This window comes from Leuresthes tenuis, unplaced genomic scaffold (assembly GCF_036924035.1).
Source record: "Leuresthes tenuis unplaced genomic scaffold, fLeuTen1.0.hap1 SCAF_6, whole genome shotgun sequence".
Taxonomy (NCBI): Eukaryota; Metazoa; Chordata; class Actinopteri; order Atheriniformes; family Atherinopsidae; genus Leuresthes; species Leuresthes tenuis.
The window spans coordinates 33015140-33037255 of record NW_027325360.1 but is presented as its reverse complement, the minus strand read 5'-3'; the positions used below and the strand labels follow the sequence as shown (position 1 = coordinate 33037255).

At 42.4% G+C, this 22116-nt stretch overlaps 5 non-coding genes across 5 annotated transcripts; 4 read left to right on the top strand and 1 right to left on the bottom strand.

Annotated features, from left to right (window-relative positions):
- Positions 1 to 61: 61 nt before the first annotated feature.
- Positions 62 to 175, top strand: LOC140310601 (U5 spliceosomal RNA). The gene has a single exon (XR_011916655.1). It is a non-coding gene; the product is annotated as a U5 spliceosomal RNA (small nuclear RNA).
- Positions 176 to 483: 308 nt separating this feature from the next.
- LOC140310461 (U2 spliceosomal RNA) lies at positions 484 to 667 on the top strand. Its single transcript, XR_011916530.1, has one exon. It is a non-coding gene; the product is annotated as a U2 spliceosomal RNA (small nuclear RNA).
- A 3245-nt stretch (positions 668 to 3912) lies between these two features.
- On the bottom strand, positions 3913 to 4026 carry LOC140310777 (U5 spliceosomal RNA). The gene has a single exon (XR_011916816.1). It is a non-coding gene; the product is annotated as a U5 spliceosomal RNA (small nuclear RNA).
- A 15489-nt stretch (positions 4027 to 19515) lies between these two features.
- Positions 19516 to 19629, top strand: LOC140310511 (U5 spliceosomal RNA). Its single transcript, XR_011916572.1, has one exon. It is a non-coding gene; the product is annotated as a U5 spliceosomal RNA (small nuclear RNA).
- Positions 19630 to 19945: 316 nt separating this feature from the next.
- Positions 19946 to 20136, top strand: LOC140310628 (U2 spliceosomal RNA). Its single transcript, XR_011916680.1, has one exon. It is a non-coding gene; the product is annotated as a U2 spliceosomal RNA (small nuclear RNA).
- The last annotated feature ends 1980 nt before the right edge of the window (positions 20137 to 22116 follow it).

Here is a 22116-nt window from a genome sequence, read left to right as displayed (position 1 = left end):
CCATGGGGAAGATGGCTATACCAACTAGCCTGATGCCCTGCTCCCGCAGTGACGGATAATCGTACTCTGGTTTCTCTTCATAACATACAAGTCTTTCGCCTTTTACTAAAGACTTCCGTGGAGAGCAGCACTAATGAGTTGTTTCTATTATTGGCAGGCTTTACCTTTGCGGGTGAAGCCCTTTCTGTCTGTGCAAAAGAAATCTTGCTACTTTGCAGAGTGACTTCTCTGAGTAGAGTCGCCTTACTTGTTGCAACTGTGCCGATGTTCGAAGCTGGAGTGCAAAGTTGTTGCTTGAATGGTGCTTGCTGGAGCATGCGGGAGTGCAAAGTTATACCATTTAAAAGGGCTGAAGAGTGCTCAGTGCAGCGGGTGGGCGGAGGTGCAACGTGACACTCTGGCCACCTATGGCCATAAAAAGAACACTGCTACAAGTGCGCATTGTGCCAGCAAGGGCCCTCGGACCTGAAACAGTGGACAGTTATCGCTTCTCGGCCTTTTGGCTAAGATCAAGTGTAGTATCTGTTCTTATCAGTTTAATATGTCCTCTATACGAGGACAACATATTAAATGGATTTTTAAGAATAGGAGTTGAAAAAGAAGCTTGCTCCGTTCACTCCAAGCCTCGACCCGGTACTGCAGTGCCGCTGGGAACGGTGCGCTCTCCTCTGCTCTTGTGAAAAAGCAAACAGCGGTGCAGGATGGAAGTTTCAGGGAGCCCAAGATGAAACTTTCTTTTAATCTGCTGAGAAAAGAGAGTGAATGTGAAGTGGACTTTAACACGGCTCTGGGAGCGAGCCGAGTGCGGGCTAACCGGGAGAATTGCTTGAAAGAAACGCGACACCGAATGAGTGGTCAGAACAAAGCCTCAATACGGTGTTCCCGTGGTGTTTGTGGCTGCCTTGTCTTTTGCACAGAGTAAAAGACAAGGCAGCCATCGAATAGATTGTTTCTACTTGGTCAGCCGAGGAGCAGGGGGGGGGGGGCAAGCGTCTCAACCAAGCAAAGCTCACCAAGTAGGAACAATCGGGCCCTTTTCGATGGCTGCAACACCTGAAAGAGATATTGATGCGAGACCCGATCAAATGCTTTTTCAAAGTCTAAATTTAAGATGACAAGCCGGGTGTTTCTGTCTCTAGCGTAATCAATGATGTCTCGAATCAGTACGAGGCTGTCGGTGAGTTGTCTCCCTGAGATGGCACAAGCTTGGTCTGGGTGAATTACCTCCTCTAAAACAGAGGACATCCGTGTCGCTAAAACCTTGCTAAAAAGTTTACAGTCAAAGTTTAAAAGTGTGATGGGCCTCCAATTCTTTAGGTCAGTCTTATCATTTTTTTTATAAAGTAGAGTCACTATTCCCACTCTAAAACTGTCAGGCAGTCGGTCGAGTTTTTCAAAATCTTTAAAAACATCTAAAATGTCTGATGATAAAAGGTCCCAATAGGTCAGATAGAATTCTGCAGGAAGCCCGTCTAAACCCGGAGCTCGCCTTCTCTTAAAACCTGTTAGGCATTTTTTTAACTCTAAAGCAGTAAAATTCTGTGTCAAGTGTGCATTCTCTTTTACGGTTTTGTCAACGAATTTTAAGATTTCTGCCGATGTTTCCAAGTGCACTTGTTTCTCTTTGTACATGTTACTATAAAAGGTATGTACAGTTTCAATCATCTCTTGTGTGGATTTTGTTAAAAACCCATCTTCTCTTTTTAGATTTTGAATACACTCCTTTTTATTTATAACTTTCTTTCTTTTTCACCTTCCTCAATTTCCTGCTCCCTGCTTCTTACAAAAATTCCTTTACTCTTTATTTCTGCTAAAACTGACATTTCCTTTTTGACATCTTTGATTTCTTCTTTAAAGTCTATGCCACACTGATTTAGTTTAAAGTAGCGCTGTAAGCGTTTATGTAGTCCCATCATACATCTATTCTCTTTCCTTTTTTTAAGTTTACCTTGCTGTTTAAAAAAAGTCTGGGTCGTTTCCTTCACCATTTCCCACCATTGTGCATGTGTTTCGTAGAGGTCTTGAAGGGTCTGCCACTCTTTATAACATTCCCTGTACTGACAGACTATGATTTCATCCTCCAACAGGGAACAGTTGAGTTTCCACAGACCACTTCCTACCGTCACACCAGAAGGGGGTGAAAGGGTGCAGGAGAGCATAAGGTGGTCTGAAAAGAAAACAGGAGTTAATCTAACATCAGTGGGTGGGCAATCTCTAGTAAAGAAATAATCAATGCGAGAGGCTCTGGTGCCATCATGACTAAACCAGGTGAAGCCCTCCTCTCTGGGATGCATGGTTTTAAAACAGTCAGTAAGCTTAAAATCCCTGCATATGCCCTGAAGTAAAATCAAAGTCTTATCCACTTTAAAATCTACCCCTGCTCTTTTTCTATCTTTCCTGCTCAAGATACAGTTAAAATCCCCTCCTACAACTAAAGGTACTTGCCCTAGCATGTAAAGCTGTATATCTTCTAAAAGGTCATACCTTTCATTTTTTCCATTGAAACCATAAATATTTAAGAGGTTAAAGTCTTGCCCCATAAAATTCAAGTGTGCTAAAAGTGCCCGTCCGTCTCTCACCACTGTGCTACCTTTCACCAGAACATGCGGATTTTTAATTAGAATGGCCACACCATCATTTTTATTTTGATTTGAGCCACTCCATATCGATAAATGGGTCCACATTTCCTCCCATTGTCTATGGTTTTTTAAAAAAGGTAGTCCACATTCTTGTATTAAAAACACATCTGATTTTATTGAGTCTAAGAAGGATAAAATACTCTGGGCTCTTGTCTTTGATTTCACACTTCTCACATTTAGTGTTGAGAAGGTGAGAACCATTAAAAGCATAAAGGAAAGTAGGTATGTCATTTTCGTTTTTCTAAGTTATCAAAACAAATTACACACAGGTTATTTCTTGGGAAACTAGCTCTTCCTTCATTTCTTTAGGTGAAAAGTGAGTAGGGTGATCTATATTTCCTTTTCGGACTCTCGGTGTTGGCCTCTGACGCAATGTTGCATTTAACTTTGAGTCCCTGGGGGTTGATTGCAGAGCTGAAGTTAAAAAGGAGACCTCATTTGGTGAGTCGGAGGGGAAGACTCTAGGTTCTTCCACTGAAGAACTGTCTGAAAGGGACCTAACCCTTCCCCTCTTCTCTGATACCACTGGGGAATCAGAGGCTCAGATGCCGTCCTCTTCGGCTGTTGACCTTCGGGGAGGTGAGTATCTTCACTAGACTCACCTGTCTGCTCTTCCTCCTCATTTAGCGTAGCTCCACCCTCTGCCTGTGAATTCTCACAGACTTCAACACTGAGTGGTGAGGCCTCTACAGGCCCCTCCCCTTTTTGCTCCTCACTTCCAATCCAAGCTTTTGGCGGGAAGTTTGAATTTATTGGGTCAACCTCTTCACTTTGTTCACCAACTGCCACCTTTGGTCCTTCTCTTTGTTGGCTTGACTGTGGCTTTACCGTCTTTAATTTGTTGGCAAAAGATTTAGGGCAATCTCTGAAGAGGTGATTTAATTCTCCACAGAGATTACATTTCCTGCCATTTGGACACTCTCCAAAAGTTTGCCCAATTTCTCTGCTCTTCCCACATAACACCTTGGTACAAGCCTCAACCAGGTGCCCATGCTCACCACACTTGCGGCAGAACTTGGGCTACCCCTGGTAGTGGATGTAACCTCGGTTTTCAAGGTGGCCAGAGTGTCGCCCACCCGTTGCACTGAGCACTCTTCAGCCCTTTTAAATGGTATAACTTTGCACTCCCGCACGCTCCAGCAAGCACCATTCAAGCAACAACTTTGCACTCCAGCTTCGAACATCGGCACAGTCGCAACAAGTAAGGCGACTCTACTCAGAGAAGTCACTCTGCACAGTAAGAAGATTTCTTTTGCACAGACAGAAAGGGCTTCACCCGCAAAGGTAAAGCCTGCCAAAAATAGAAACAACTCATTAGTGCTGCTCTCCACAGAAATCTTTAGTAAAAGGCGAAAGACATGTACGTTATGAAGAGAAACCAGAGTACGATTATCCGTCACTGCGGGAGCAGGGCATCAGGCTAGTTGGCATAGCCACCTTCCCCATGGTGAGCTTTGCTTGGTTGAGACGCTTGCTCCCCCCCCCCCTTGCTCCTCGGCTGACCAACTAGGAACAATTGGGCCCTATTCGATGGCTGCCTTGTCTTTTACTCTATGCAAAAGACAAGGCAGCAACAAAAACACCACGAGAATCCCGTATTGAGGCTTTGTTCTGATCGCTCATTCGGTGTCGCGTTTCTTTCAAGCAATTCTCCCGGTTAGCCCACACTCGGCTCGCTCCCATAGCCGTGTTAAAGTCTACTTCGCATTCACTCTCTTTTCTCAGCAGACTCTTGGGATTTTATCTATAAAATGAATTCCTTCACTCAAACTATGTGAAAACTGCTTTGTCCTTAATATTTACCATGTCTAGAAAGATTTAAACAAAAAAAAACAACGTTGTACTTTGCAGTAAAAGAAAGAGCAAATCTAAAGTTTCAGGAATCCGAGAATAAGCTTACTTTCATGAGTTCTTCACGATTTCGGATTTTGCTATAAAATGAATTCCTTCACTCATACTAAATTAAAACTGCTAAACCGCTAATCTGTTATATGTAAGGCAGCTGTCAAATTCACCGAAATAGGATCAAAGGGTATTCGGCCAATCGAGCTGTAGCAGCTTCGGTAAAAGAGTATAAGTTGAAGAGTTTGTGAATAAAGGTGTGCGCACACATAGTGTGCTGTACAAAAATAGGCAGGGAGCAATGCCGGCTGGGGTATATGTTCTTGTATGTTGTCTGACTGTTTGATTTGAATGTGTTGTGTAAGTGTCCTGTTGAATGTTACATGTTTGGGCTTTGACACTTCACTGTGGTTGTTAACTGTGTGGTGTGTCCTGAAATGTTATATGTTTGGGCTGTGTGACATGCTTAATGCTTGTCAGTAGCTACCCACTTATTCATATATAGCAACTGACAACATAAGAAGTCCGGACATACTTTGATAGTAGTTGTAGAAGTATCCTTATTGATAATAGATCACTAATTCATAGTGATAGAACAGTAGATGAACAGGTGCTTGCACATGTCTCACGAAAATAAAATGGGTGTATGATTGCTGACGGCAGAGCAATACTGCCAAACTTATGAGTTCTTGTGGCAAACTTGATTCAGTGTCTTGACGTGTATACGCTGTTTCGCTGACTTGATTGTCACAAGAAACAAAGTGTGTTTGATAAGATCCGACCATTTTATTACGGGAGGATCAGTATGTATGGAAAATCCGACTGATAAACCCATTCGTATCTTAAGCATAATCTAATACGTGAGACAACGCCCTGGCATACAATAAAAAAAAAAAAAAGAGAGAGAGCAGTTTTGTGTCCCCACAGTCCATAATGTAGAAAAGAGAGAAAAAAGCCTTTCTGATTTGGTGTGTGTGCTCATAGTGCAGAGTGTAGAGAAAAGAAAGCCGTTTTGGTGTCACGGGTGTTGTGACTTACACACACACATTTCTAAATCGAGAAAGGAAATTATTTTAGAGGAAGCACTAGAGTTTAGATCCCACATTTGTTGATAGGCATTCATTTATTTCTTCACTTCTGATTAAGTTTCAACAATAAACAACAAACTTTGTATTATGAGAAAGAACCAGAATCATTCTTCAGGAATCCGAAAATAAGCTCTATTTTATGAGTTATGCACGAATTCGGATTCTCCTATAAAACGAATTCATTAACTCAAACCAAGTTAAGACTGCTTTGTCCTTCATATTTATTCATGTCTAATCAAGTTTCAACGATAAACAACGTTGTACTTTGTAGAATGAGAAAGAACTTCTTCAGCAATAAGCATCTCTCGACATATGACGAAATACAGATTTTGCTATAAAATTAATTCCTTCTATCAGCCTGACTTAAAACTGTTTGTCCTCCTTATTTATCCACTTCAAATCAAGTTTCAACAATTAAAAAAAATTTGTAGTTTGAGAAAGAACAACTTAATCTTCAGCAATCAGTATAAAAAGAGGTGCAAATGCCAACCATACATACCTAAAAGGTGGAGTGGAAGTATTCAGCTGCAAGTAGGTGTGAATGTTCGACCATAATTTGTAAAAAGTGGGTAAGAAAAGGTTCAAATGCCTGACTATATATTAACAAAAGCGGGAGGAGAGGTCTTCGGATGAGAGTGGGTGAGAATTTCCAACCATAATCTATAAAATACGGTGAAAAAAAATATGTGAATGCCTCATAGAACACTAAAAGCGAAAGTGTTCGGCTGCAAGAAGGTGTGAATGTCCGACTATATTTGGTGAAAAGCAGGTGAAGCAAGGTCTGAATGCCCAACCTTACATCATCAAAAGCGAGATCAGAGGTGTTTGGCTGCAAGAAGGCCATAGTTTGCCAAAAGCGGGAAAGGTGCGAATGACCGACTAAATATCAACAAAAGTGGGGGCAGAGGTCTTCGGATGCAAGTGGGTGTGAACATCCCACCATACAAGTATGGTGGAGAGGAAGCTGTGAATGGCCGACCATAGTAAAAGGCGGGTGAGAGAAGGTGCGAATGTCAAACCATACATAATCAAAACAGGGAGCGGAGGTGTTCTGCTGTAAGAAGGTGTGAATGTCCAACCATAGTTGGTAAAAAGCGGGTAAGAAAAGGTTAAAATACCCGACTATACACAATCAATAGCGGGAGCGGAGTTGTTCGGCTACTAAAAGGTGTGAAAGTCCGACCATGGTTTGTAAAAAGCGGGTAAGAAAAGGTGCGAATGCCCGACAATGTATGATCAAAAGAGGGAGTGGAGGTTTTCGGCTGCAAGAAGGTCTGAATGTCCAACCATAATTTGTAAAAACCGGGGAAGAAAAGGCTCGAAAGCCCGACTATACACCATCAAAAGTGGGAGCGGAGGTGTTCAGCTGCAAGACGGTCTGAATTTCCATCAATAATTGCTAGAAAACATGAAAGAAAATTTTCGAAAATCAAACCACACATGATCATAAGCGGGAGAGGAGGTGTTCAGCTGCAAGAAGGTGTGAATGTCCGACTATATTTGGTGAAAAGCAGGTGAAGCAAGGTCTGAATGCCCAACCTTACATCATCAAAAGCGAGATCAGAGGTGTTTGGCTGCAAGAAGGCCATAGTTTGCCAAAAGCGGGAAAGGTGCGAATGACCGACTAAATATCAACAAAAGTGGGGGCAGAGGTCTTCGGATGCAAGTGGGTGTGAACATCCCACCATACAAGTATGGTGGAGAGGAAGCTGTGAATGGCCGACCATAGTAAAAGGCGGGTGAGAGAAGGTGCGAATGTCAAACCATACATAATCAAAACAGGGAGCGGAGGTGTTCTGCTGTAAGAAGGTGTGAATGTCCAACCATAGTTGGTAAAAAGCGGGTAAGAAAAGGTTAAAATACCCGACTATACACAATCAATAGCGGGAGCGGAGTTGTTCGGCTACTAAAAGGTGTGAAAGTCCGACCATGGTTTGTAAAAAGCGGGTAAGAAAAGGTGCGAATGCCCGACAATGTATGATCAAAAGAGGGAGTGGAGGTTTTCGGCTGCAAGAAGGTCTGAATGTCCAACCATAATTTGTAAAAACCGGGGAAGAAAAGGCTCGAAAGCCCGACTATACACCATCAAAAGTGGGAGCGGAGGTGTTCAGCTGCAAGACGGTCTGAATTTCCATCAATAATTGCTAGAAAACATGAAAGAAAATTTTCGAAAATCAAACCACACATGATCATAAGCGGGAGAGGAGGTGTTCAGCTGCAAGAAGGTGTGAATGTCCGACTATATTTGGTGAAAAGCAGGTGAAGCAAGGTCTGAATGCCCAACCTTACATCATCAAAAGCGAGATCAGAGGTGTTTGGCTGCAAGAAGGCCATAGTTTGCCAAAAGCGGGAAAGGTGCGAATGACCGACTAAATATCAACAAAAGTGGGGGCAGAGGTCTTCGGATGCAAGTGGGTGTGAACATCCCACCATACAAGTATGGTGGAGAGGAAGCTGTGAATGGCCGACCATAGTAAAAGGCGGGTGAGAGAAGGTGCGAATGTCAAACCATACATAATCAAAACAGGGAGCGGAGGTGTTCTGCTGTAAGAAGGTGTGAATGTCCAACCATAGTTGGTAAAAAGCGGGTAAGAAAAGGTTAAAATACCCGACTATACACAATCAATAGCGGGAGCGGAGTTGTTCGGCTACTAAAAGGTGTGAAAGTCCGACCATGGTTTGTAAAAAGCGGGTAAGAAAAGGTGCGAATGCCCGACAATGTATGATCAAAAGAGGGAGTGGAGGTTTTCGGCTGCAAGAAGGTCTGAATGTCCAACCATAATTTGTAAAAACCGGGGAAGAAAAGGCTCGAAAGCCCGACTATACACCATCAAAAGTGGGAGCGGAGGTGTTCAGCTGCAAGACGGTCTGAATTTCCATCAATAATTGCTAGAAAACATGAAAGAAAATTTTCGAAAATCAAACCACACATGATCATAAGCGGGAGAGGAGGTGTTCAGCTGCAAGAAGGTGTGAATGTCCGACTATATTTGGTGAAAAGCAGGTGAAGCAAGGTCTGAATGCCCAACCTTACATCATCAAAAGCGAGATCAGAGGTGTTTGGCTGCAAGAAGGCCATAGTTTGCCAAAAGCGGGAAAGGTGCGAATGACCGACTAAATATCAACAAAAGTGGGGGCAGAGGTCTTCGGATGCAAGTGGGTGTGAACATCCCACCATACAAGTATGGTGGAGAGGAAGCTGTGAATGGCCGACCATAGTAAAAGGCGGGTGAGAGAAGGTGCGAATGTCAAACCATACATAATCAAAACAGGGAGCGGAGGTGTTCTGCTGTAAGAAGGTGTGAATGTCCAACCATAGTTGGTAAAAAGCGGGTAAGAAAAGGTTAAAATACCCGACTATACACAATCAATAGCGGGAGCGGAGTTGTTCGGCTACTAAAAGGTGTGAAAGTCCGACCATGGTTTGTAAAAAGCGGGTAAGAAAAGGTGCGAATGCCCGACAATGTATGATCAAAAGAGGGAGTGGAGGTTTTCGGCTGCAAGAAGGTCTGAATGTCCAACCATAATTTGTAAAAACCGGGGAAGAAAAGGCTCGAAAGCCCGACTATACACCATCAAAAGTGGGAGCGGAGGTGTTCAGCTGCAAGACGGTCTGAATTTCCATCAATAATTGCTAGAAAACATGAAAGAAAATTTTCGAAAATCAAACCACACATGATCATAAGCGGGAGAGGAGGTGTTCAGCTGCAAGAAGGTGTGAATGTCTACCCATAATTACTGAAAAATGGGTAAGAAAAGGTGCGAATGCCTAACCATACATCATCAAAAGAGGGAGCGGAGGTGTTCCGCTGTAAGACGGTGTGAATGTCCGACCATAGATGGTAAAAAGCGGGTAAGAAAAGGTTAAATTACCCAACTGTACACAATCAAAAGAGGGAGCGGAGTTTTTCAGCTAAGAGAAGGTGTGAAAGTCCGACCTTGGTTTGTAAAAAGCGGGTAAGAAAAGGTTCGTATGCCCGAATATACACCATCAAAAGCGGAAGCGGAGGTGTTCGGCTACAAGATATTGTGAACGTCCAACCAAAGTTTGTAAAAAGCAGTTAAGAAAAGGTTAGAATATACAACCATACATAATCAAAAGCGGGAGCAGAGCTGTTCGACTGCAAGTAGGTGTGAATTTCAGATCATAATTTGCAAAAAGCTGATGAGAAAGTGTGAGAATGCTCGACTATACACCATCAAATGCGGTAGCGGAGTTGTTCGGCTGTGAGTAGGTGTGATTCTCCAACCATAATTGCTGAAAAATGTGTTAGAAAAGGTAAGAATGCCGGTCCATACATCATCAAAAGCGGGAGAGGTGGTGTTCGGCTGCAAGTAGGTGTGAATGTCCATTAATAATTGCTTTAAAACATGAAAGAAAATTTTCGAATATCAAACCTTACATGATCATTAGCGGGAGAGGAGGTGTTCAGCTGCAAGAAGATGTTAATATCCACCCATAATTACTGAAAAATAGGTAGGAAAAGATGCGAATGTCCAACCATAAGTCATCAAAAGCAGGAGTGGAGTTGTTCAGCTACAAGAAGGTATGAAAGTCTAACCATGGTTTGTAAAAAGCGGGTAAGAGAAGGTTCGAATACCCGAATATATACCATCAAAAGCGGAAGCGGGGGTGTTCGGCTGCAAGAAGGTGTGAACGTCCGACCAAAGTTTGTAAAAAGCAGTTAAGAAAAGGTTTGAATATCCAACCGAACATAATCAAAAGCGGGAGCAGAGCTGTTCGAATGTCAGATCATAATTGCTGAAAAATGTGATAGAAAAGACTAGAATGCCGGACAATACATCATCAAAAGCGGGAGAGGTGGTTTTTCGGCTGCAAGTAGGTGTGAATGTCCAGCCAAAATTACTCACAAACGGGGGAAGAAAAGGTAGTATTTCCAGACCACACGTGATCAAAACAGGGAATGGAGGTGGTTCAGCTGCAAGGTGTGAATGTCTGACTAAAGTTTGTAAAAACCGTGTAAGACAAGGGGCGAATGCCCGACAATGTATGATCAAAAGAGGGAGCGGAGGTTTTCGGCTGCAAGGTCTGAATGTCCAACCATAATTTGATAATTTGTAAAAATCGGGGAAGAAAAGGCTCGAAAGCCCGACTATACACCATCAAAAGCGGGAGCAGAGGTGTTCAGGTGCAAGAAGGTCTGAATGTCCGACCAATAATTACTGAAAAATGGGTAAGAAAAGGTGCGAATGCCAAATCATACATCATCAAAAGCAGGAGCGGATGTGTTCGGCTACAAGAAGGTTTGAATGTCCAACCATAGTAAGTAATAGGTGGGTAAGAAAAGGCTCGAATGCCCGACTATACACCATCAAAAGCGGAAGCGGAGGTGTTCGGCTGCAAGACGGTCTGAATGTCCAACCATAGTAAGTAATAGGTGGGTAAGAAAAGGCTCGAATGCCAGACCATACATGATCAAAACAGGGAGCGGAGGTTCAGCTGCAAGGTGTGAATGTCTGACTATAGTTTGTAAAAAGCGGGTAAGACAAGGTGTGAATGCCCGACAATGTATGATCAAAAGAGGAGCGGAGGTTTTCGGCTGCAAGAAGGTCTGAATGTCCACCCATAATTACTGAAAAATGGGTAAGAAAAGGTGCGAAAGCCCAACCGCACATGATCATAAGTGGATGAGAAGGTGTTCGACTGCAAGTAGGTGTGAATGTAAGATCATAATTTGTAAAAAGCGGGTAAGAAAAGGTAAGAATGCCCAACCATAAATTATCAAAAGCGGCAGCAGAGTTTCGGCTGGTATTTATCAATGTCTAGATAGATTTCAACAAAAAACAACGTTGTACTTTGCAGTAAAAGAAAGTGCAAATCAAAAGCTTTAGGAATCCGAGAATAAGCTTATTTTCATGAGTTCTGCACGATTTCGGATTTTATGTATAAAATGAATTTGTTCACGCAAACTAAGTTAACACTGCTTTGTCCTTCATATGTACCCATTTCTACATATATTTCAAGCATAAACTTCCTCATATTACCCTGAATGAGAAAGAGCCACACTTGTGATTAAGCCATACCTCCCTTTTGAGGAGTTCTGCATGATTTGGGATTTTATCTATAAAATTAATTCCTTCACTCAAACTATGTTAAAACGGCTTTTACCTTCATATATATCAATGTCTCGATAGATTTAAACAAAAAAAACAACGTTGTACTTTGCAATAAAAGAAAGAGCAAATCAAAAGTTTTAGGAATCCGAGAATAAGCTTATTTTCATGAGTTCTGCACGATTTCGGATTTTATGTATAAAATGAATTAATTCACTCAAACCAAGTTAAAACTGCTTTTTCCTTCATATTTATCAATGTCTAGATCGACTTCAACAAAGAACAACATTGTATTTTGCAGTAGAAGAAAGAGCAAAACTGAAGGATCAGGAATCCGAGAATAAGCTTCTTTTCATACGTTCTGCATGATTTGGGATTTTATGTATAAAATGAATTCCTTCACTCAAACTAAGTTAACACTGCTTTGTCCTTCATATGTACCCATTTCTACATATATTTCAAGCATAAACTTCCTCATACTACCCTGAATGAGAAAGAACCACACTTGTGATTAAGCCATACGCTCCTTTTGAGGAGTTCTGCATGATTTGGGATTTTATCTATAAAATCAATTCCTTCACTCAAACTATGTTAAAACGGCTTTTACCTTCATATTTATCAATGTCTCGATGGATTTAAACAAAAAAACAACGTTGTACTTTGCAGTAAAAGAAAGAGCCAATCAAAAGTTTTAGGAATCCGAGAACAAGCTTATTTTCATGAGTTCTGCACGATTTCGGTTATGTATAAAATGAATTCATTCACTCAAACCAAGTTAAAACTGCTTTTTCCTTCAGATTTATCAATGTCTAGATCGACTTCAACAAAGAACAACATTGTATTTTGCAGTAGAAGAAAGAGCAACACTGAAGGATCAGGAATCCGAGAATAAGCTTATTTTCTTATGGGCAAGTGGGAACTGCTTTGTCCTTCATATTTATCAATGTGTAGATGGATTTCAACTTCTTCTACTGCAAAGTCCAATGTTTTTCTTTGTTGAAGTCGATCTAGACATTGATGAATATGGAAGGACAAAGCAGTTTTAACTTGGTTTGAGCAAAGCAATTCATTTTATAGCAAAATCCGAAATCGTGCAGAACTCATGAAAGCAGGCTTATACTCGGATTCCTGAAACTTTAGATTTGCTCTTTCTTTTACTGCAAAGTACAACGTTGTTTTTTTGTTTAAATATTTCTAGACATGGTAAATATGAAGGACAAATCAGTTTTAACATAGTTTGAGTGAAGTAATGCATTTTATAAGCAAAATCCCAAATCATGCAGAACTCACGAAATGCTTTTTCTCGCTTTTCAATGCTTTTTACAAACTTTGGTCGGACGTTCACACCTTCTTGCATCCGAACACCTCCGCTTCCGCTTTTGATGATGTATATTCGGGCATTCGAACCTTTTTTTACCCGCTTTTTACAAACCATTGTCGGACTTTCACACCTTCTTGCAGCCGAACACCACCTCTCCCGCTTTTGATGATGTATGGTCCAGTATTCTTACCTTTTCTAACACATTTTTCAGCAATTATGGTCGGACATTCACACCTACTCACAGCTGGACACCTCCGCTCCCGCTTTTGATCATACAATGTCGGGACATCGCTCCTTGTCTTACCAGCTTTTTACAAACTTTAGTCGAACATTCACACCTTCTTGCAGCTGAACACCTCCGCTCCCGCTTTTGATGATGTATAGTCGGGCTTTCGAGCCTTTTCTTACCCGGTTTTTACAAATTATAGTTGGACATTCAGACCTTGCAGCCGAACACCTCCGCTCTCTCTTTTGATCATACATTGTTGGGCATTCGCACCTTGTCTTACCCGCTTTTTACAAACTATAGTCAGACATTCACACCTTGCAGCTGAACCTCCGCTCCCTGTTTTGATCATGTATGGTCTGGCAATACTACCTTTTCTTCCCCCGTTTGTGAGTAATTATGGCTGGACATTCACACCTACTTGCAGTCGAACAGCTCTGCTCCCGCTTTTGATTATGTTTGGTTGGATATTCGAACCTTTTCTTAACTGCATTTTACAAACCATGGTCGGACTTTCACACCTTCTTGTAGCCGAACAACTCCGCTCCCGCTATTGATTGTGTACAGTCGGGTATTTTAACCTTTTCTTACCCGCTTTTTACCAACTATTGTTGGACATTCAAACCTTCTTACAGCGGAACACCTCCGCTCCCTCTTTTGATGGTGTATGTTCGGGCACTCGAACCTTTTCTTACCCGCTTTTTACAAACTAAGGTCAGACATTCAAACCTTCTTGTAGCCGAACACATCCACTCCTGCTTTTGATGATGGGTATTCAAACCTACTTGTTGCCCGCTTTTCATTAATTATGGGTGGACATACACACCTTGTCGCAGCCAAACACCTCCGCTCCCTGTTTTGATCATGTATGATTGGACATTCGCACCTTTTCTCACCCGCTTTTTACTATGGTCGGCCATTCACAGCTTCCTCTCCACCATACTTGTATGGTGGGATATTCACACCCACTTGCATCCGAAGACCTCCGCCCCCACTTTTGTTGATAATTAGTCGGTCATTCGCAGCTTACCCGCTTTTGGCAAACTATGGCCTTCTTGCAGCCAAACACCTCTGATCTCGTTTTTGATGATGTAAGGTTGGGCATTAAGACCTTGCTTCACCTGCTTTTCACCAAATATAGTCGAACAGTCACACCTTCTTGCAGCCGAACACTTCTGCTCCACCTTTTAGTGTTCTATGGGGTATTCACACCTTTTTTTTCACCGCATTTTATTGATTATGGTTGGAAATTCTCACCCACTCTTATCCGAAGACCTCTCCTCCTGCTTTTGTTAATATAAAGTCGGGCATTCAAACCTTTTCTTACCCGCTTTTTACAAATTATGGTCGAACATTCACACCTACTTGCAGCCGAACACCTCCGCTCCCGCTTTTGATGGTGTATAGTCGGGCTTTCGAGCCTTTTCTTCCCCGGTTTTTACAAATTATGGTTGTACATTCAGACCTTGCAGCCGAAAACCTCCGCTCCCTCATTTGATCATACATTGTCAGGCATTCGCACCTTGTCTTACCCGCTTTTTATAAACTTTAGTCAGACATTCACACCTTGCAGCTGAACCACCTCCGCTCCCTGTTTTGATAATGTATGGTCTGGCAATACTACCTTTTCTTACCGGTTTGTGAGTAATTATGGCTGGACATTCACACCTACTTGCAGCCGAACACCACTTTTCCCGCTTTTGGTGATGTATGGTCCGGCATTCTAGTCTTTTCTAACACATTTTTCAGCAATTACGGTTTGACATTCACACCTACTCACAGCCGAACACTTCCGCTCCCGCATTTGATGGTGTATAGTCGGGCATTCTCACCCTTTCTCATCAGCTTTTTGCAAATTATGATCTGACATTCACACCTACTTGCAGTCGAACAGCTCTGCTCCCGCTTTTGATTATGTTTGGTTGGATATTCGAAACTTTTCTTCACTGCTTTTTACAAACTTTGGTTGGACGTTCACACCTTCTTGCAGCCGAACACCTCCGCTTCCGCTTTTGATGGTATATAATCGGGCATTCGAATCTTTTCTTACCCGCTTTTTACAAACCATGGTCGGAATTTCACACCTTCTTGTAGCCGAACAACTCCGCTCCCTCTTTTGATGGTGTATGTTCGGGCATTCGAACCTTTTCTTACCCGCATTTTACGAACTATGGTCGGACATTCAAACCTTCTTTTAGCCGAACACATCCACTCCTGCTTTTGATGATGTATGGTTGAGCATTCGCACCTTTTCTTACCCATTCTTTACAAACTATGGTCGGACATTCACACCTTCTTGCAGCTGAACACCTCCTCTCCCGCTTATGATGATGTGTGGTTTGATATTCGAAAATTTTCTTTCATGTTTTATAGCAATTATTGATGGACATTCAGACCTTCTTGCAGCTGAACACCTCCGCTCCCGCTTTTGATGATGTATAGTCGGGCTTTCGAGCCTTTTCTTCCCCGGTTTTTACAAAATTATTGTTGGACATTCAGACCTTCTTGCAGCCGAAAACCTCCGCTCCCTCTTTTGATCATACATTGTCGGGCATTCGCACCTTCTCTTACCCGCTTTTTACAAACCAGGGTCGGACTTTCACACCTTTTAGTAGCCGAACAACTCCGCTCCCGCTATTGATTGTGTACAGTCGGGTATTTTCACCTTTTCTTACCCGCTTTTTACCAACTATGGTCAGACATTCACACCTTCTTACAGTGGAACACCTCTGCTCCCTCTTTTGATGGTGTATGTTCGGGCATTCAAACCTTTTCTTACCCGCTTTTTACAAACTATGGTCGGACATTAAAACCTTCTTGTAGCCGAACACATCCACTCCTGCTTTTGATGATGTATGGTTGGGCATTCCTACCTTTTCTTACCCATTTTGCAGTAATTATGGGTGGACATTCACACCTTTTTGTATTTTAACACCTCCTCTCCCGCTTATGATCATGTGCGGTTTGATATTCGAAAATTCTCTTCCATGTTTTCTAGCAATTATTGATGGACATTCAGACCGTCTTGCAGCTGAACACCTCCGCTCCAGCTGTTGATGGTGTATAGTCGGGCTTTCGAGCCTTTTCTTCCCCGATTTTTACAAATTATGGTTGGACATTCAGACCTTTTTTCAGCCGAAAACCTCCGCTCCCTCTTTTGATCATACATTGTCGGGCATTCGCACCTTTTCTTACCCGCTTTTTACAATTCATGGTCGGACTTTCACACCTTTTAGTAGCGGAACAACTCTGCTCCCGCTATTGATTGTGTACAATAGGGTATTTTAACCTTTTCTTACCTGCTTTTTGCCAATTATGGTTGGACATTCACACCGTCTTACAGCGGAACACCTCCGCTCCCTCCTTTGATGGTGTATGTTCGGGCATTCGAATCTTTTCTTACCCGCTTTTTAAAAACTATGGTCAGACATTCAAACCTTCTTGTAGCCGAACACATCCACTCCTGCTTTTGATGATGGGTATTCAAACCTACTTGTTGCCCGCTTTTCATTAATTATGGGTGGACATACACACCTTGTCGCAGCCAAACACCTCCGCTCCCTCTTAGGATCATGTATGGTTGGGCATTCGTACCTTTTCTTACCCATTTTGCAGTAATTATGGGTGGACATTCACACCTTCTTGCATTTGAACACCTCCTCTCCCGCTTATGATCATGTGCGGTTTGATATTCGAAAATTCTCTTCCATGTTTTCTAGCAATTATTGATGGACATTCAGACCTTCTTGCAGCTGAACACCTCCGCTCCAGCTGTTGATGGTGTATAGTCGGGCTTTCAAGCCTTTTCTTCCCAGATTTTTACAAAATATGGATGGACATTCAGACCTTGTTTCAGCCGAAAACCTCCGCTCCCTCTTTTGATCATACATTGTCGGGCATTCGCACCTTTTCTTACCCGCTTTTTACAAACCATGGTCGGACTTTCACACCTTTTAGTAGCGGAACAACTCTGCTCCCGCTATTGATTGTGTACAATCGGGTATTTTCACCTTTTCTTACCTGCTTTTTGCCAACTATGGTCGGACATTCACACCTTCTTACAGCGGAACACCTCCGCTCCCTCCTTTGATGGTGTATGTTCGGGCATTCGAACCTTTTCTTACCCGCTTTTTACAAACTATGGTCGGACATTCACACCTTCTTGCAGCCGAACACTTCCGCTCTACCTTTTAGTGTTCTATGGGGTATTCACACCTTTTTTTTCACCGCATTTTATAGATTATGGTTGTAAATTCTCACCCACTCTTATCCGAAGACCTCTCCTCCTGCTTTGGTTAATATATAGTCGGGCATTCAAACCTTTTCTTACCCGCTTTTTACAAATTATGGTCGAACATTCACACCTACTTGCAGCCGAACACCACCTCTCCCGCTTTTGATGATGTATGGACCGGCATTCTTACCTTTTCTAACACATTTTTCAGCAATTATGGTTGGAGATTCACACCTACTCACAGCCGAACACCTCCGCTCCCGCATTTGATGGTGTATATTCGGGCATACGAACCTGTTCTTACCCGCTTTTTACAAACCATGGTCGGACTTTCACACCTTCTTGTAGCTGAACAACTCCGCTCCCTCTTTTGATTGTGTACAGTCGGGCATACAAACCTGTTCTTACCCGCTTTTTACAAACTATGGTCGGACATTCAAACCTTCTTGTAGCCGAACACATCCACTCCTGCTTTTGATGATGTATGGTTGGGCATTCGCACCTTTTCTTACCCATTTTTCAGTAATTATGGGTGGATATTCACACCTTCTTGCAGCGGAACACCTCCTCTCCCGCTTATGATTATGTGCGGTTTGATATTCGAAAATTTTCTTTCATGTTTTATAGCAATTATTGATGGACATTCATACCTTCTTGAAGCCGAACACATCCACTCCTGCTTTTGATGATGTATGGTTGGGCATTCGAACCTACTTGTTGCCCGTTTTTCATTAATTATGGGTGGACATTCACACCTTGTCGCAGCCAAACACCTCCGCTCCCTGTTTTGATCATGTATGTTTTGACATTCGCACCTTTTCTCACCTGCTTTTTACTATTGTCGGCCAATCACAGCTTCCTCTCCACCATACTTGTATGGTAGGAAATTCTCACCCACTCTCATCCGAAGACCTCTCCTCCCGCTTTTGTTAATATTTAGTCGGGCATTCGAACCTTTTCTTACCCACTTTTTACAAATTATGGTCGAACATTCACACCTACTTGCAGCTGAATACTTCCGCTCCACCTTTTAGTGATGTATGGTTGGCATTTGCACCTTTTGTTACCCTCTTTTTATACTGATTGCTGAAGATTAAGTTGTTCTTTCTCAAACTACAATTTTTTATTAATTGTTGAAACTTGATTTGAAGTGGATAAATAAGGAGGACAAACAGTTTTAAGTCACGCTGATAGAAGAAATTAATTTTATAGCAAAATCTGTATTTCGTCATATGTCGAGAGATGCTTATTGCTGAAGAAGTTCTTTCTCATTCTACAAAGTACAACGTTGTTTATCGTTGAAACTTGATTAGACATGAATAAATATGAAGGACAAAGCAGTCTTAACTTGGTTTGAGTTAATTAATTCGTTTTATAGGAGAATCCGAATTCGTGCTTATTTTCGGATTCCTGAAGAATGAGTCTGGTTCTTTCTCATAATACAAAGTTTGTTGTTTATTGTTGAAACTTCATCAGAAGTGAAGAAATAAATTAATGCCTATCAACAAATGTGGGATCTAAACTCTACTGCTTCCTCTAAAATAATTTCTTTTCTCAATTCAGAAATGTGTGTGTGTAAGTCACAACACCCGTGACACCAAATCGGCTTTCTTTTCTCTCTTTTCTCTACACTCTGCACTATGAGCACACACACCAAATCAGAAAGGCTTTTTTTCTCTCTTTTCTACATTATGGACTGTGGGGACACAAAACCGCTCTCTCTTTTTTTTTTTGATTGTGTGCCAGGGCGTTGTCTCACGTATTAGATTATGCTTAAGATACGAATGGGTTTATCAGTCACATCAGAATCCATACATACTGATCCTCCCGTAATAAAATGGTCGGATCTTATCAAACACACTTTGTTTCTTGTGACAATCAAGTCAGCGAAACAGCGAATACACGTCAAGACACTGAATCAAGTTTGCCACAAGAACTCATAAGTTTGGCAGTATTGCTCTGCCGTCAGCAATCATACACCCATTTTATTTTCGTGAGATGTGTGCAAGCACCTGTTCATCTACTGTTCTATCACTATGAATTAGTTTATCTATTATCAATAAGGATACTTCCCGCAGTGACGGATAATCGTACTCTGGTTTCTCTTCATAACGTACAAGTCTTTCGCCTTTTACTAAAGACTTCTGTGGAGAGCAGCACTAATGAGTTGTTTCTATTTTTGGCAGGCTTTACCTTTGCGGGTGAAGCCCTTTCTGTCTGTGCAAAAGAAATCTTGTTACTGTGCAGAGTGACTTCTCTGAGTAGAGTCGCCTTACTTGTTGCGACTGTGCCGATGTTCGAAGCTGGAGTGCAAAGTTGTTGCTTGAATGGTGCTTGCTGGAGCGTGCGGGAGTGCAAAGTTATACCATTTAAAAGGGCTGAAGAGTGCTCAGTGCAGCAGGTGGGCGGAGGTGCAAAGTGACACTCTGGCCACCTATGGCCATAAAAAGAACAGGGGTGTTAGCGGACAAGTGCGCATTGTGCCAGGAAGGGCCCTCGGACGTGAACCAGTGGACAGTTGTCGCTTCTCGGCCTTTTGGCTAAGATCAAGTGTAGTATCTGTTCTTATCAGTTTAATATCTGATATTTCCTCTATACGAGGACTACATATTAAATGGATTTTTAGCAATAGGAGTTGAAAAAGTAGCTTGCTCCGTTCACTCCAAGCATTGACCCCGTACTGCAGTGCCGCTGGGAACGGTGCGCTCTTCTCTACTCTTGTGAAAAAGCAAACAGCGGTGCAGGATGCAAGTTTCAGGGAGCCCAAGATGAAACTTTCTTTTAGTCTGCTGAGAAAAGAGAGTGAATGCGAAGTAGACTTTAACACGGCTCTGGGAGCGAGCCGAGTGCGGGCTAACCGGGAGAATTGCTTGAAAGAAACGCCATACCAAATGAGCGGTCAGAACAAAGCCTCAATACGGTGTTCCCGTTGTGTTTTTGTTGCTGCCGCTGTTTGCTTTTTCACTAGAGCGCACCTGTTGAGGGGGGGCCTGGGGGGGCCTGGGTGATGGTGGGTCTCAGGCCCGGGCTGCTGCGACTGGTGTGACCGGGTGGTTTGTTTGTTTGTTTTTTGTTGTTGTTTGTTTGTTTTTTGTAGAGGTCCTCCGGAGTGGGGTTGGGTTGAGTGGGGTGGGGCGGGATGGGTACCTTCTGGAGGTACAGTAGCTCCCAGAATATGGTCGCTGCAGGCCCCGAGCCTGGTGGACATCAGGCCCTCCTGTCCTGTGTTGGCTCCCTGGTAGCGGGGATGCCTATTGCAGCCAGTCCCTGGCTGCCCCCAGTGTATATCCCCATACCCCTCTCCCTTCTGGCTCCTGTACACAGCTCCTGTACACAGCACACACTCACACATGAAGGGTTTTGGGGCCCCTTGCTCCTCGGCTGACCAAGTAGGAACAATCGGGCCCTATTCGATGGCTGCCTTGTCTTTTACTCTGTGCAAAAGACAAGGCAGCAACAAAAACACCACGGGAAAACCGTATTGAGGCTTTGTTGTGACCGCTCATTCGGTGTCGCGTTTCTTTCAAGCAATTCTCCCGGTTAGCCCACACTCGGCTCGCTCCCATAGCCGTGTTAAAGTCTACTTCGCATTCACTCTCTTTTCTCAGCAGACTCTTGGGATTTTATCAATAAAATTAATTCCTTCACTCAAACTATGTTAAAACTGCTTTGTCCTTCATATTTACCATGTCTAGAAAGATTTAAACAAAAAAACCAACGTTGTACTTTGCAGTAAAAGAAATAGCAAATCTAAAGTTTCAGGAATCCGAGAATAAGCTTACTTTCATGAGTTCTTCATGATTTCGGATTTTGCTATAAAATTAATTCCTTCACTCAAACTAAATTAAAACTGCTAAACCTCTAATCTGTTACATGTCGGCCAATCGAGCTGTAGCAGCTTTGGTAAAAGAGTATAAGTTGAAGAGTTTGTGAATAAAGGTGTGCGCACACATAGTGAGCTGTAGGAAAATAGGCAGGGAGCAATGCCGGCTGGGGTATATGTTCTTGTATGTTGTCTGACTGTTTGATTTGAATGTGTTGTGTAAGTGTCCTGTTGAATGTTACATGTTTGGGCTTTGACACTTCACTGTGGTTGTTAACTGTGTGGTGTGTCCTGAAATGTTATATGTTTGGGCTGTGTGACATGCTTAATGCTTGTCAGTAGCTACCCACTTATTCATATATAACAACTGACAACATAAGAAGTCTGGACATACTTTGATAGTAGTTGTAGAAGTATCCTTATTGATAATAGATAAACTAATTCATAGTGATAGAACAGTAGATGAACAGGTGCCTGCACATGTCTCACGAAAATAAAATGGGTGTATGATTGCTGACGGCAGAGCAATACTGCCAAACTTATGAGTTCTTGTGGCAAACTTGATTCAGTGTCTTGACGTGTATACGCTGTTTCGCTGACTTGATTGTCACAAGAAACAAAGTGTGTTTGATAAGATCCGACCATTTTATTACGGGAGGATCAGTATGTATGGATTCTGATGTGACTGATAAACCCATTCGTATCTTAAGCATAATCTAATACGTGAGACAACGCCCTGGCACACAATCAAAAAAAAAAAGAGAGAGCGGTTTTGTGTCCCCACAGTCCATAATGTAGAAAAGAGAGAAAAAAGCCTTTCTGATTTGGTGTGTGTGCTCACAGTGCAGAGTGTAGAGAAAAGAGAGAA